Source organism: Nyctereutes procyonoides, unplaced genomic scaffold, assembly GCF_905146905.1.
Source record: "Nyctereutes procyonoides isolate TBG_1078 unplaced genomic scaffold, NYPRO_anot_genome, whole genome shotgun sequence".
Taxonomy (NCBI): domain Eukaryota; kingdom Metazoa; phylum Chordata; class Mammalia; order Carnivora; family Canidae; genus Nyctereutes; species Nyctereutes procyonoides.
This window is the reverse complement of record NW_026575051.1, coordinates 49212864-49229969: the sequence shown is the minus strand read 5'-3', so window position 1 is coordinate 49229969 and position 17106 is coordinate 49212864. Positions and strand designations below refer to the sequence as shown.

Genomic DNA, 17106 nt, shown 5'->3' with positions numbered 1-17106 from the left:
CATAAACATGCACACATTTTCAGACTTTATAAAAGAAACAGAAAAGATAAAGAATTATGAAAAAAGAGTGACCTATAGAACAGGGGTGAAAAGAGAGTGAAAGGTTTGAGATGAGAGACTCTCTGAATATATCTTTTTACTTGAGGTTGACTTTTGAACCATTTAAATGTTTTACATAGTCAAAAGGTTTAAATTTAGGCAAAAGGACAAGAAGCAGCAAACCTAAAAATTTAAAACAAATAGAAAAAATGAACTCACTGTGTTTTAAATTCGTTGGTTAACCACACAGAATAAAAGGATAAATTAGATTAAGTTTTGCATTTGGTCCTGTGACTAGACAGCCTCAGTGGGACATTCTTCAAGACAGCTAGCCTGAATTTTCCAAAAATGTCAGTGTCATGAAAGTCAAAATGATGAGGGATTATCCTAGGTAAATGCAGTAAGTGACCTTTGATTGGCTCCCAGATTGGGAAAAAAAAATCTGTAAATTACATCCTTGGAGCAATTTAGAAACCCTGAAGATAGACTACCTGTATGTTAGTTTACAATGTTATATCAACATTACTTTTCTTGGGTAGGAAAATGGTATTTTTGTTATATAAACTGTCCTTATTCTCAAGAGATATATGCTGAAGTATTCAGAAGTGAAATGCCATGATTTATTCTCAAATGGTTCTGAAAAGAAATGTATATGTGTGTGTGTATACACATTGATAGAATGGAGAGTGTACACATTTAGCAAAATTGAACAGTTGGTGGCTCTAGATTAATGGTATAAGTGTAAATTTCTTGCTTTTTTTCCCTATAGATTAAAATTTCCAAGTTAAAAAATTCAGGGCAAACAAATAATCAATGTGGATTGATTCTGCAATGAAAGTGCTCCATTCATTCAGAAAGCATTCACTGAGCACCTACTCTGTACCAAGCCCTGTTCTAAGTGTTGGGGATATAGCAAGGGATAGGACAGAGTCCATTGGAGTTCTTCTGGGCCTGTCTTTTAGTGGGGAAAACAAAAAAGAAAACAAGATAAGTCTAGATTGTGGTTAAGTGCTGGAAGCAAAATAAACAGGGTGATACGATGAATAGCCATCAAGGGAGAGGCAGTGTTTGCTAGGGCAGCCAGGGAAGGCTTCTCCAAGAAGGGGGCCTTTGAGCTGAGACCTGAGTGGCCAGAAGGAGCCGTTCATCCGTTCAACAGATTTGTATTGAGCACTTACCGTGTACAGATCAGCCCTCTACCTTCACAAAGGTATGTTCCCTTCAGGGTTTATAAACAGTAGGACGGTGTAAGTTGGTGATCAGTGTTACAGGGGAAAATAAAGCAGGGAAGGGAATAGTTAATGAGGACAGGAGTTGAAATCTTAGATACAGTAGTTCAGGAAGGTCTCACCAAGCAGGAAATACACAGAGATCAGAGTGAGAGTAGAGTTGGGAGGAGACAGTTCATCATGGCACCTGATGGGCCGCTTAGTGACTGGCTTTGACTCAGGGAAATGGGAATCTTTTGGAGGATTCTGGCTAGAACAGTGATGTAATCCAGCTTATGTTTCTAAAGGATGCCTCTGGTTGGTGGGTTGGAGAATGAGCTGCACAGGGACCGGGGCAGAAGCAGGGTTACTAGTTATGCATCTCCTACGATAACCCAAGCAGGAGGTGGTCTGTACAAGAACATAGCAGGGGGGGAATGCAAGGGTTTGGATTCTGACTCTGTTTTGAGGCAGAACTGCCGAAGTTCCCACCAACTGACTAGAAGTAGGATATGAGAGAAAGAAAAGGATCCAAGATGACTGAGGTTTTGGGCCGCAAAACCAGAAGGATAGGAGTTGCCTTGAACTGAGGTGCGAAGGAAAGTCTACCCAAGGAGCAGGTTTAAGAGAGGCAACAAGGGTTTGGGTGGGTGGATGGCAAGATCAAGGGATGTTCAGCAGTCAGGTGGAACGAAGAGGCAAAAATGTAAAAATCTGGGAATCTCACAGCAAGCTTGTGCAAGGATAATTAGACTTGCCTTGTGTAAGTCTTTTCATAGAATGTTTTTATTTACAAATAAACCTACTGGCGAGTGAACTCTGTGAGCTCAGATGAAAAGGTGTCTATATAAAAAATAGTGAAAGGGAATAAAGGGGAAAGGAGAAAAAATGAGTGGGACGTATCAGAGAGGGAGACAGAACATGAGAGACTCCTAACTCTGGGAAATGAACAAGGGGTGATGGAAAGGGAGGTGGGCGGGGGGTGGGGGTGACTGGGTGACGGGCACTGAGGGGGGCACTTGATGGGATGAGCACTGGGTGTTATGCTATATGTTGGCAAATTGAACTCCAATAAAAATATATATATATTTAAAAAAAAGAAAGAAAAGGTGTCTAGCTCCCACATTGAGCTGCTGTAGAGGGCCTCCCTGGTTCTGGGTGCTGAATGGAAGTTTCGGTGGGAAAGGAGGAATTCGTGCTGAAGACATGGCCCTATTCACAGTGACATGTGAGGCCGCGTTGGTGGGAGCGGCCCTACAAGGTTCAGCTGGAGTGTAACAGTGGTTCCCAGACATTTTTGGCCAATGACCCCTTTGACATGTGACCAGATTCCACAGGCTGTCTTTCAGTTTGAGCCCAAATTTCCCTTCCTTCTATGCCCCACGCCTGCGTCCATCAGGGACACACATTCTAAGCATATTTCGTTCCTCAAGAGCAGGCTCTGGCAGCTTTGAAACTATTCATTCGCATTCCATTGCCTCTTCTGCTCTCCCGCCAAGATTCCGACAGAGGCTGCTCTTAAAATAATGAAGCCTTATTTATTCAGATTCTTCCTCCCCCAGGAAGATGCTGAGAGCTTTTCATGAGAATTCTTGAAAAATTGCTGAGGTTCTGTGGACTTCAGAAAGTGTACTTAAAATGGGGCCCTCCGTAGACACTCGTTGGTGGAGATGGTAGGCCTTGAACCCACTCTGCCTGGAGGACCCTCTCTCTGCAGCTGTAGTACATTCTACCCACTGTGGTCCAGCACAAGAGGACACTCTAGGAGACCATCCTTTCTAGCTAACACCAGAAGCAGAGGGGAGGTGGATTCGCCCTCTCCCTCTCATTCTTCAGACCTTTTCTTCCCATCTCCCTGGATTTATTTCAAAAGTCATGTTAGTGAAATAAACCAGCCACAAAGACAAATACTGTATGAGTCCACATATATGGTGTATCTAAAGTAGTCAGATTCACAGAAACAGAAATAGATTGGTGGTTACCAGGGCCTGGGGGGTAAGGGGAGGAAGAGGGGGTTGCTTAATGGTTACGGAGTTTCAGATTTTCAAGATAAAAAGTCCCAGAGATCTGTTTCACAACAGTGTGAATATACTTCACACTACAGAACTATACACTTAAAAATGACCATGATGGTAAATTTTAAGGTACATGGTTTTTACCACAGCTTTTTTAAAGCTACATTAGCAGCATTACTTCCATGGAAAGAAAAATACACGAGTTCTAAAACTTGAACGCCTTAGGACATAGCAAACAGGCAGAGCCTGTTAGCCCGTGGGGTAAGGTTTTTATGTTATGACCATAGATGTTTCTATTACCACCTCCGCATGATTCTACAGGATGCACATACATATGGTGTGTGTGCCTATATATCTTATGTGTAAATACTCCAGCATTTTGTAGACATTTTTAAGTTCCTCTAAGGGTTCATCTGCACAAGGGACCTGATGTAATTTTGTCTTTTAAAGAAAGACCAAGGACGGAGTGCCTGGGGGGCTCAGTCAGTTAAGTGTCTGCCTTTGGCCTTGGTTATGATCCCAGGGTCCGGAGGTCAAGCCCCACTCCTCATCAGGGAGCCTGCTTCTCCCTCTGCCTGCTGTACCCCATTTGTGTGTGCGCTCTCATGCGCGCGCTCTCTCTGTCAAATAAATAAATAGAATCTTTAAAAAATAATTAAAAAAATAAAGAAAGACCAAGGAGCAGTATGACATACTCAGGCTCACATAACCGATTACTGGAAAATCCAGGATACCTAGCCCCAGAATCACTCTTTTTATTTATCTCAGGCAACTCCTGCTCTCTGGCCAGGAGTAGTTCTTATTTAAGAGCTTGGATTTCAGTAGGTAGCAAGATAAGTAGAGAGAGTAGCCTCTTGGAAGCAACACCTCCCACACCAACCAGTTTAGTGCTGGGTAAGTTCCTAAAACCCTGAGCCTAGCTCCCGGGGATAATATATCTGCTCTGCAGGATGGGAGTGAGTACCTGGTACATGGCACAGGGGTCTTCCATTCATGGTCATCATCACCATTCATGATAAGAAAAGGCTTCAGAGTCACCCTTAAGATACCCAGCATGCCCACTGGGTAGTCCTCTGCTAGGCTTAATGTCAAGCAGCAGTCTAGGGCAGCTCTACTTGGCACAAATTTCTATTTCAGCTCCTACTGTTACTTACTTCAAATACAATTGCCTCTTGGTCCAAAACTGAAATTCAGCCTCTTTTATGCTTCATACACACTTGGGCCCCTTTTCTAACCAGGTATTGAATTGTATAATTCCCTGGGTCCTATAGAGTCTGGCCCCTGTGGGTTCCTCAGTCTGTATTAGAAGGTTATTTTTGGATCTTAGGATTTACTTCAATCCTTTTTGGAGAAAAAAAATGTATGATATTATTTGAAATTGTAACTTGCTTTGAGTTAAAGATTTCTGAAAGAGCATGATCATCTTAGCATCCAAGGCTTTCTTCCTGTTCTGTCTTAATAGAACTTAGAGGGGCAGGCTCTGTACCAGCATGGCCATCTGTGATCAAAGGCCAGTGTCAAGAGAAGGTCCCTCCACTGCCAGCTCCACAATAGGAAGCCCTAGTTCAATTGTTCATCTCAACTTTGTGTCTAGAGTTTGAGTTAGAATCATTAATGAGATAGCAAGGTCACAGACCTGGGAAACCTGCCCAAAAAATTCCAACCCAGATTCGAGTCCTAAGCACTAGCACAGGAAACAGATGGCTACACAGGAGCTAGGATGGGTGATCTCCAGGAACCTAGTTGGCCCCATCATTGCCTGAGCATCTCTTTTGCCTTGGCCTCAGGTTGCTGGTACAGAGCTGTGTTCTCTCATAAGTTCTGACCATTCTTGATAAAATAGAGATATCTACCGTAAGTATCAACCATGAGTAAATCACAGTACTGACTTCCATGTTTTAGAGTTACCTCATTTCACTGCTTTCATTGCCTTGTGTCCTCCATCTCTTCTACCTGTGGTCAGATCATCTGGTTTCTTTTCCTCTCATTAGCAAAGATTTCAGGATTACCTGGTTCAGTACTAAACCCTGTCCAAGAGATTATTGAGGAGGAAAGGCTTCGGGCTATTTTCTCCTGCCATTTTCAAGGTGTATAGAATGGCAGGGTGTGTACGACTTTCATGATATTATTAAGTGGCTGTTATTTTGTCAAGCCCAGGAAAATACAAGATGGGGCATGCTGCTATCCATTCAAACAAAATTGTAGGTCCATGTGATTGACTACACTTGCTCCCCTGGCAGGTCTAAATAGAAGGAGCTTACTTGTTCAGTGAGGGAAAATCATGCCTGGAAATAATGCCTGTATAAATGTCTTGAAACTCAGTCTGCTAAGTCTGCATTTGTTTAATTTCAAGGTTCTGTAACTATACAGTTGAATTTTTGTTGAATAGGTATGATGGCCTTTGAAAACTTACATACTTAGGAAATCACTGACTTCTTTATTTTTGTTAATACTGCTTTCCATTACATTCTATCAAGACTCCCTGTGTTCCCTGTAAATTGTACATGATCTCAGCAGACTGGTTGGACCAGGCCAGCATTCCAAACTAAAGTAGCTTGAAGGATATGTCATTCATAGACTCACAGGAGACTTGGGGAAGTTCAAGAAAGCTGTTTGTTTTGCCAACTCCACATATCTTGCCAGTGGTATCCAGAGTAAATGAAAATACTATCAACCTTGTCTTTCTTCCTTGTCAATTTTTGTATCAAGTGTTTAAGGAATACTAAGAACCATAACTACTCTTAATTATTGTGGGAAAATGGTAAGGAGTGTCAAGGATTACAGGTTAGAAAATAAGGCATGTTAGAAATCATCTAGTCCAATCTCCCATCCAGTTTGGAATGCTTTTATTAAAATGATAGAGGTAGCTCTCCAGCCTCTGCTGGAACACTTCCAGCAATGGGGAGCTCACCACCACTCCAGAGCTGCCTCCATTTTGTCATCAGTGATTACTAGAAAATCCTTCCTCACTTTTAGCAGATATCTACATCCCTTACAGTTTTATTTGTGATCTTATTTATACCCTCTGGAATGAAAGAGAACAAATTTCATCTCTTCTTCTCGTAATAGCCCATTAGCTCTCTAAAGGCAGCTCTTATGTGGGCCCTGTAAATCTTGCTTTCTCTGGATTTAACAGCTTGGTTCCGTATATCACATGGATTCAGTGCGCATCATGATCCTTGTTGCTCTTAACATACAGCACTAAATGCTAGAGTCTCGATGTGATCTGAAGGGTAAAGTTATTACCCTGTCCCTGCATTATGCATCTCTTGCTGTAGCCCAGGATTGCATTAAGTTTCCTGGCATCTGTGTCACTGTAGTGACTCACCTTGTTAAGCCAGCACTTTAACATCCTGTCCTTTTAAAGTTCACTTTTTTAATCCCCATAGAGAATTTAATTTCTATTTTTGTTAAAGTGAATCTTTATACTTTACTCCATAATATTAGTCTGTGGTCATTGTTTGGAATCTTGATTGTCTTTCCTGAAGTATCTGAGCGGTTTGCCACTCACATCTTTTCCTAGTCAGGTATAGAACTTAAACGGCAGAGCAGACAACAGAAGCCTGGGTCACGTCACCAGACACTTTCCTTCAGGTTGACGTTGACATTGATCCATCATCCAGCTACTGGTCATTTAATTTTACTATCTTCCAGACCCCATTTTTTTTCATATTATTCAAAGAGTGGCCTAAGAGATATCAGCTGCCTTGCTGAAATCCTGGGATGCTATTTCTACTGCATTCTCTGAGCAGTAATCCTATCAAAACCAGAAATGAAGTTATTTTGGCATGACTTGTTCCTAATGAAGCTTGAATCATCTCCCACTTCCCTGTCTAGGTTCTGAGTGGGTGATGGTTTGCCAAGCCCAGAAAGATCAAGTATATAGTTTAAATGGAAGTGCTGTTCAGAGGCTTACTAGTTTTACTCTCGAGGAGTATCAAAACTTTCAGAGAGCGGGTAGAAAGAGTGCCACATGCACATCTGAATTGAATGACAGTGAAAATACCAGGGAAAAGACTCCTCTATTATGTGTATACATTGTAAAAATGAAAAGAAAACCATAGGGCGTCTGGCTGGCCCAGTCAGTGGAGCAAGCAGTTCTTGATCTCAGGGTTGTGAGTTTGAGCCCCGTGTTGGGTATAGGGATTACTCAAAAACAAAATCTTCAAAAAAAAAGAAAAGAAAACCAAAAAAACAATAATGTAACTACAATTCTTGGGGAAATGGCTGATAAGATTGATATATGATTTAAGAGCAGAAATGGAGGCAGGATGTTAGAAAAACAAAAACTTTGAGTTCCTGAGCCGCTACAAATCTCTATTAAAGAGCGATCCTGTTGAGTGGAAAGGGAGTAGGGAGGCAACCCCATTCAGGCTAGGAGTCAAGGGCAGGGTTTCTAAGGAGAAATATGTCTCCTTAGCACATCCCATGTCTTGATCATGGGATGGGTTTGTAAATCCCACAGAATGAAACACAGATTAAAAACACACATCAAGAAGTGCTCGCTTCCGCAGCACATACCCGAAAACTGGAAAGTACAGAGAAGATTAGTATGGCCCTGTGTAAGGACAACACACAAATTCCTACAGTGTACCATATCAAACACATACACTCGCCAAGAAGAGCCAGCCTCACAGAGCTCCCCCAGTGCATGGCCCCGGAGTTAAAATGCAGGGGGACTGAGGTCAGTTCCCTTCCAACATCAGTCCTCCTTCCCTTGCCTTTCCGTTTTCCTGTTTTAGTCTTTCTCAGATATGGGTTCCTGAGAAAGCCCTTACAGGTCCTGCTACACGAGGACTAGGTTATACGAGCATCAGCCCATGATGGCCTTCGTCCCTCCAGCTCTCCACTGTGGTCATAGAGCTGTACTTCAGTTCCTCAAGCTCCCTCTTTCCAGCACCAGAAATGATTGAATCCTGGAAAATACTGCTGTCGAGTTATTTTTGGCTCCGTTCGTTGCAGCCCTGTGTCTGCCTTTTTCATCGACAACCATTAACAGCTGGTAGAAGGGGGCTCTCAGTGGCCTGGCTTCTTGCTGAAGTGCTTTAACACTGGTTTTCTAAGAGCTCAGCTACACTATAGAGGTGAGAGAGAAATGGCGGGAGGGTTACAGAAAGTCCCCTTCATTTGGGGAGTCAGGTTTTTCTCTCCTTTTTTGCAAGAAAAATAAGCCTCTGACAAAAGCTGTAGAGGCGCCGCCCAGCTGAGTCCCTGGAGAGTCCAACTCAGATGATCTCATGTGGCGGCCCCAGAGGCAGCCCTGTGCCAGTAGCAGGAATGGGGGAGTTCTGACATCTGTGCATCCTTGATATGAGAATTTTCACATTCCCACCCTCACCAAACTGGTGCCACCTTACTACAGCATCTGGAGTCCTGGGCTACACACAGAGGAGGTAGCCTGTCAGCATACAGGCTAGAAGATGCCAACAGGACCCCCTTAGGCCACCCACAAACCTGTACTCGGTCGGCCTCCCAGGCTGGATGCCTCCTCCTCAGTTGTTTACTTCCCTCCAAGGGACTGATAGCTACAGTAGACACTTGCAAAGTTCTGTGCACCTTGTAAAAGTTTATCCACTGATTCTCACTAGCCCCAGAAAAGAAAATGATGTTGTTGCCGATCAAGAATTAACACTTCATGTCTACCAACACTTTACCACCTTTTGCTGCTTCACTCCCCACCCCATTCCACCCCTGCCCCACAACCACGAGGAAGTAACACACAGTCCTTTCCCTGTGTTTCAGACTGGATAATATGAGAGGCCATGGCCAAATGTCTTCTATGTCAGCACTTAGCCAGAATCCTAATCCCAATATTTCTCAAAATATGAATTTGTGTAGTACAACATGGACGTGAAATGATCTCAAGTGGTATATGAGGAACCTTTTTACAAGTTATTGTGTTTATTTTAAGATGTACTAGAGAAAGTATAACCTAAGATTTCACAGTTTTGCTTAGGATAGGTTTCTTTTTAAACTAAATGTATCTGAGGAGGAAAGAGAGTTGGATTAGAGAAAATACTAAAAATTATGACAGTGGGTCACAAGTCTCTGTGAAGTTTAGGAAACACTTCATAACTCAGTATTTTTTTCTGTCCACAGCCCTGTTGATCTTGTACAATTTCCACCCAAAGAAAGCCACAGTGGCATCTCATAGGGAATACAGGGTCATGCCTATTTTCATAAGTTTTATATAAAATACAGGAACAGGCTTTTTGCATTAAGTACATTTAGATGAAAAAACTTCTTGTGTGTGTTTCTTTCAACCAACCATTCTTGGTTATCTGATTTGTGTGTTTCTTCCAAAATACCCTAGCTCTTCTGCTTGGGTTGCTAAGCATCTATACCTCACCCCCATTTCCCTTTCTTCACTTTCCATGATTATAGCAAAGAGCTGGTCATCGTTCCACAGGTACTGACCATCCACAGACAGAGCTTTGTATAACTTTATCAAATAACATCGCACTGACTTAGATTCTTCATGTAGGTAACAACTACTAGAGAAAATTTTGAAAACTTGGCCTGCATGTCGTGATCTCATGCTGTTTCCCCAGATCCTGGATTTTTAAAGATTCCTGTCAAAAATAGTTACTAAATTGCCACTAGAAATACTTTCTCTCTCTTTTTTTTTTTTTTTTTAGAAATACTTTCTCATAGTACATAAGTCCCATTTCTTTTTCATATATATGACTTTTCTGGTCTTTTTGTCATTTTTTTCCAGAGTTTAATATACTTATTAAAATAAAGGGCTATAACTATACACAATACAAATAATTGCTCATCAATTCAGGGAACCTGAGTATCAGTTTTCAGATTTTGCCATCATAGTCCTCAATATTCTCCCCAACTGAGAGCATGTTCTCTTTCTAATCATATTTAAAGGTAGGAATCATTAGAAATCCTATTGGTTTTCATCATATGTGAGCTTAAATAATTATTTCTGTCTTACATTTGGATTATATCTTTTTTCTTTCCAAAATATTAACATCTAATTAAACCTAACCAGAATACACTATCTGCCACCTTTTAAGCTTTAATTCTAATTCAGACATCTCTCTGTGGCTAGTACATGAAGAATAAGGCCACTGTGCCCCGACCATTGGTGAAAATACTGAAAATTAAGCTCTCCTTATAGTGAGACTAGCTCACCACTGACTAATCAATAGCATGACAATTGATTGTATTGATAAAAGGGTAAAATGGTAAGTATGCTGAAATTATAACAAAAGATAAACATTGAAAATATTGTGTTTACAATATTTAGACAATTAGCCCATTGTAAAATTACATTAAGAAATAAAAGTTAGAGGCTCCCTGGGTGGCTCAGCAGTTTAGCGCCTGCCTTTAGCCCAGGGCGTGATCCTGGAGTCCCGGGATCTGGTCCCGCGTCAGGCTCCCTGCATGGGGCCTGCTTCTCCCTCTGCCTCTGCCTGTCTCTCTGTCTCTCTTTCTCTCTCCCCCCCCCCCTCTCTGTGTATGTGCCTTTCATGAATAAATAAAAATCTTTAAAAAAAAAAAAAAAAGAAAAGTTATACAGACTTTACAAGAAAGAAAAAGCAACAGTACAAGTCCTTCCAGCAGAAGCCAGCATGGTTCTACAGATTCACTGGTAGGTGATTACTCTACCCAAGATCTGGGTTCTCAGGCATGTGTCCTCAGGGCTGAAAAGCAGCAGAGAAAAACCACACCTGGCCCTTCTTTTCCCCCTGGAGGGTTGCCAGTCAGACTTGGTACCATGGTAGTAAGGGTTAGCTCCTGTGGTCTAGCTGTGTTCCCAGATCTGCCACTGTGAGAAGCCTAATCTGATTATTATAATCATAATAATGGATCAACTTAGGGTCCTTATGAAGCAGTTTTATATAAAGTACTGCATACAACCAAACATAACCCTGTGTTCATACGTAAGACCAAGTGTGCCTTTCACTTTCCATCTTACCACGGCTGGGATACAGTGAGAATCCTCCCCTGAAACACTGATTTTTTTTTTAATATGCAAGTTACATAACCGTAAGAAGAATTTTCACTTCACATTTGCACTACTTGAAACATTTCCATTGTCTCATGCATTGGTCTCTGTAGATGCAGGTTGTATTTTTGGTAGCCCATTGTCTAAGGAACAAAGGCTAGGATGGGCAGTCTGGATAAATTACATTCCAAAAGTTTCTTAAGAAATTAATGGTTTGAACTTAGAGTGTAATTTTTTTCTATAAATAGGTTATAAATCATGATTACTTTCCTAAATCAGCTCCCAAACCTCACATCTGTATCATCTTTCATTTTTTAAAATTTATTCAGTGAACATTATCTTGCAAAGAGAGAAGGAAATGAATTTTTTAGGAATAAGTGAAGGGCTATGGTGGTACAAAGGAAGTGTAGGCCATTCTAAGGAGAGGGGACATGATGGAGGACAGAAGGTACAAGTAGAATTTCAATGGATGGCAAAAGGCCATTTTGAGACGCCTGGGTGGCTCAGTGGTTGAGCATCTGCTTTCAGCCCAGGATCCCAAGGTCCTGGGATCAAGTCCCACATCAGGCTCCCTGCCAGGAGCCTGCTTCTCCCTCTGCCTATGTCTCTCTCTCTCTCTCTCTCTCTCTCTCTGTGTGTGTGTGTGTGTCTCATGAATAAAGAAAGAAAATCTAAAAGAAAAGAAAGAAAGAAAAAGGCCATCTTGGGGTTAGTGTCCATCCCCCTTACTATGCCTGTAGCCCCTTCTCTATATCTCCATCATAGCACCTTTGGCTTATATGGTAATTGAGTTATTACTTGCCTGTCTCATCTAGACAGTAGGATCCTTGTGCAAGATTTCTGTGTGGTGGTTGTATTTTCAATCTGCAAATGGACTGTCTAGAACAATGCCAGCATGGTAGCCATTTGGTTAATATTTGTGAAATAAATCAAGAGCATCCTTTAGAAAAATTCTAGGGGCAGGAAAATGTGTAGCATGTATTAGATGGAAGTGAGAGGGAGGAAGGTAACGGAGTCTGAATGCCAGCAAAGAGGATATCACTGGCTTCTAGTTCTGGTGTCTTTTTTCAGCCATGCCTAAGCTGTTCGTTTTATATTTTTTATGGGAAAATATTTTTGAGGTTCCAGCTAAGGAGCCCATCTTCTCTCAGTATCAAGGATGCATGAGCTTCCTCTGGGGAGGGATAGCGATCTCTATAGATCGGTCTTAATAAGCCCGTGGATCCATCTCAACCAACCAGCATGGGTGTTCACAATTGGAGAACAAAGGGCAGTTTCTCCCATGAGCCTTCATGAGGACTTGCCTGCCATTCACTTTTTAAGTACAGCTTATTCACAAAGTGGGGGCTGTTTTTAGTCAGGGGCAGCATGTGTTTCATAAAACAGCTTTCAGTATTAGGTTCTCTTTATTTCCACCACTTGTACAAACATATATGGAAATTGTTGCTTATCTTTTCTTTGCATTATCAGTTTTTCCCCTCCCTCCCTTTCAAAGTCTGAAGTTAATGTTTTTATGTTTATTTTGCATTTTTTCATGCTAACACGATCCAGCCAGTAAATTTCTGAGTGGCCCTCGCCCCAGCTGATGGCAGGCAGCCTTGAATGAGGGCCTAGGTAGCCTTCTCTGGCTAGCCTCAGCGTCCGCTCTCTAGGCTTTGGTTTTGCCACTATAATTATGAGCGAAAAGCCTATGGTTAATTACGATGCATGAATGGGAGATATTCCTGGACTTATTTACATTCATTACTTGCTGGTAGTTTCTCTGTTGAGGTCTCCATCCTTGTTTTTACAGAGCTTTTGGCAGTGTTTCTGCAGTTGGTGTGTGAATTTTTATGATCTGTTGCATGTTATTCATGCAATTTCCTGCCCTGTAATGGTATCAGTTTTCCAGACGCAGAGGAATACAGACTAAAACCCAGGAGCCTGCATTAGCATAAAATGTCCCAGTTCTGTCAGTTTGATTAATTTGTCTCTTTGTCTCCACTCTATATGATAAGTGCTATTAATGGTTGCAACACTTCATATGTCAAAGTCTTTCTTCCTAATGACTTGAAAATGCGGTTTATTTCCCCCCTTTTTGTATTATTTTCCTCATTTAGCATTCCACTCAAGTATAGATTTATGCCATGCTCTTTCATTATCTTACTGGTTGCAGCACTGGAGTGATTACATATGGTGTAGAGTATGCGTAAAGATGTGATCCCAGGGGCAGCAGCTGCTGATGCAAGCTGAAAATAGATCCAGCATACGCTCAGCACTTTTCCCAGAGGCCTTTTATTTATTAGGAACAGTCTTGGTACAGGACAGCTTGGATCCTCATTTAGCAAGATGACTTTTTGCCTTTCCGAACACTGCAGTGACTTTGCTCTATTTACTGACACTGCTGTGTAATTATTTTTTTAACCGCCTTGTATCTCAGCATTGACTTAACCTAACATAAATTGTAATATAATCTCGATATATAATGAACTCAAGAAGCGACAGGCTCCATTTGAAGTAATGGAGCTTGACAGATCTAAGGTTTAAATTAAATAATCCTATTTGTAAGACAGCATTTGTACATGGTACACTGCTTTAAAATGAATTTCTATTCTTCTCTAGTGCTTTTTACACCGTTTTCAGTATTCTTCCTTTCCAAAGGACTTTTTCCAGAAAGAAGCACATCATGAAGCCAACAGCTCTTTCATAAGGAAAGAATAAAATGAGATTTTTTTTCTTTACCCATTTCAATCACTGAACTGGAACCAGCATCATTAATGATTTGAGATGGCTAGTTATTAATCCAACCTGGCTCAGACTTTTCTATCAGCACAGAACATCTGTGATATAAATATAATAGAATTTAGGATTAAGATAATAGCTAACCTCTGCACATGTTTTGGGTTCAAATAGGTATTATTTTCATAAATTTGAGAAATCCTAATAACAAATATATGTATTTATTTTCTGAATAAATTCAAACAGAACCCATATTTCATGAGGTCATTCTTCTCTTTGAGAGGTGTACTTTACCTTAAACAGGATAAGGAAGAAATTCATTATATATATATATTAACAGCATCAAAATAGTGATTCCTCAGTGTGTGATTAAACTTTCCAAATTGCAAAAATGAAGAAATAATAACATTAAAAGTTTACAGACAAATGACAATCTGAGAGTATTATTTATTGGCAGGACCTAGTCCTATGATGAGGAAGCCTTGAAGAAAAATGAATTTATAAGGAAAGCAAACCTCTTTACAGTAAAATAGCAAATAAGGGAGGCAACTTAGTAAAGTTCCTTTTTCCTTTTTTGTATGTAATTTTATATGTTCCAAACCAAGAAGGCATTAGAGAAGGGGTGGCGGGGGTGATTCCCTCCTTAAATTTGATGTTGCCCTGAGATAGTGCATGGGTTCTGTTTGGTAACAGAGATTTTATTAATTCTATAATCGAAGGAAAGTATATGGAGTTAAACACATAATTTCTTTCCCACTGGGTCAGATTAAAAATTAAAGCAGTGATTCATGATAAAGAAATAAAGTGTGAAAAAAAATAAAGTATGATTGTCTCATTTTAGTGGGTATATATGACCCATAATGTTGTTGAAAGAGCAGTAATCCAAACCATTCCTAAAATAAGCAAACCAAGGAGCCCTTCAGCTGAGAAGAGAAGCCCCCCCCCCTTTTCCTGCCCACATGCACAATTGCATGAGAAAGCGTTAGACCATAGCATTTTATCAGCTTGATCATCGTGGTTCATATATCCTTTCAAGTTTGTTTGGGAGTTTAGACTGCTAATAGCCTGTGCCGTGCAGTGAGAGCAGCAGCCTGCACCCTACTCTAAAGATGCCCTCGGTAGGAACAGAACGGAGGACCAGCAAGAGCTTGCCTGTGGCTAATGTGCCTGCCTTCTTTCTCTTTTTATTTTATCTTCCTTTCTTTCCCTCCTGTCCTGCCTCCCGCTCTCACATACAAAGAGCACCCAAGCTTGTTCTCCAGGCTCATCCCTAATTACCTCCGTGGTGACACGGTAATGTTATAGCCGATTTCATTCTCTGTCTAGTGGCCTCAGAACGGTGGGTGATCTTGCTTGCTATAGAAGTGATACTCAGGCATGACAGGATGAATTAAGGACGGGGCCTAAGTATTAACTCTTAATTCCCAAGCTCTTGTGGCTCTAAATTAGATGCAGTGTCATTATAACTGGGAGAATGTGAGCATGTTATATGTGTGTGTATCTGTCGCTGAAACCATGTTTGATCAATTGAATTGACCTTGGATTTCTTGTGAAACACATCAAGTGTATTATGAAACGAGCAGCCCAAATAAAGAAAAACATCTCACATATCTTGTCAAATATTTCATTAGGACCTCTGAAAGCTGACATTTCCCTTCTGCCACCAGATCTGAAATGAGAACAAAAGCACTTCATTTTTGATAAGTGGGGCTTTATTTTTTTTTTCTGAAACCTTTTCAATTCCAAGATGCCTTATGAGAGTTATCATTGTGGGGGCAGAGTTTCCCCAATAAATGATGTAGACTCTTAAGGAGGCTCTCAAAGCCAATTATTTGGCAAGTAGTTTGTAAACCAAAGGCTAAAGGAATATGTTCTCAGATAAGGTCCAAGCAAAAAAGAAAAAACTAACTTGATTGAGCACCTGTTGTATACTAAGTGAATATAAAAATAATTTGAGCAGAATAACAAGTTCTTAGGATCAGAGAAATGAGAAAAGATCAGTGGACTTACAGAGTCAGGGGGTTTTTAATGGAATACTATGTTCCATTATAAACACTTGTAGAAATATTTGAATAGAAGACAGAAAAGGGGAAAAGAAGACAGCGAGAAACAAAGTCCTTAAAATCTGTCTAAAGAAGTAAGAATAAGGTGGAAGAGTTTCAGCCACTAAGGACAGGACCAAATCAGTCGAATTTAATACCAAGATAGTTGCTACCAAGTGGAAATATAATATTCATTGTTGTTCCTGAATTCTGCTAGCAATTTCTGCCTCTTCAGATTCTTTTGAAAATAAAGGAGTCTGCATCTGAAGATTTCTTTGGCTCTCAATCAAAGGTCTGCCTCACCCAGAAAACATCATCAGGAAGCCCAAAATCAATGGAATTTTTTTCAATGGATAACATAAGCCAATTTTGAGCCTGATTTAAAATTCACTGTATAAATTCATCCTGGCTTGCTACAGCTGTGAGTGTCCTCTATTTTCTATTGCTGACTCTTCCAGTAAAACATACAACCACTCCACTTTCCACACTTCAGATTTCAAGTGGAAGAGAGCTATTTGAAGGCCTACTCTCAAAACTGACTTATTGGACCTTGTAGAACCTGCTTGAGAAGCTACCACGAGTATAGATGTGTATGTGCTTACTTTTTGAAAATGATCTTTGATCCAAGAAAATAACAGCATTAGTATTTATGTGCATGCAGTTATGCACTAGGCTTTCTGAAGGTCCTATTATAAACAAGCTGGAGCTCCTGTCCCTCTAGTTTGGGTTATACTCTGTTCTACTAAAAAGATACATATGCTTCATTAAGCAAAGATTTATTAGCAAGGCCAGCAGGTGATAATGGAACAGTAATTTTTACATATCAACTTTGACTCGGTGCCCTTAATTGGCAGCAAGGAGAAATATTAAAAGATCTTGCTAACGCAGCATGATGCATGGGAAGTAAGAACATCGGGGAGTTTTTTTCTTCTGTGATATATTGGGAATCATAAAACCTTGGTCTTAAAATTCATCTGACCCAGCACTAAAGAAATGGGCTATATTTTATCTTCTGTATAGCCTTCCTGTCTAATATAGTGATGCTGATGATGATTTAAAAAAATAACCTTTATTGAGCATTCACTATGTGCCAGGCACTGCTCCATGCACTTTTTTTACAT

The 17106-nt window shown here is 40.6% G+C and overlaps 1 protein-coding gene and 1 non-coding gene across 2 annotated transcripts in view; both read left to right on the top strand.

The window, feature by feature from the left end:
- BACH2 (BTB domain and CNC homolog 2) overlaps positions 1-17106 on the top strand; it is a 356846-nt gene that overhangs the window by 297568 nt on the left and 42172 nt on the right.
- LOC129513193 (U6 spliceosomal RNA) lies at positions 7761-7865 on the top strand. Its single transcript, XR_008665174.1, has one exon. It is a non-coding gene; the product is annotated as a U6 spliceosomal RNA (small nuclear RNA).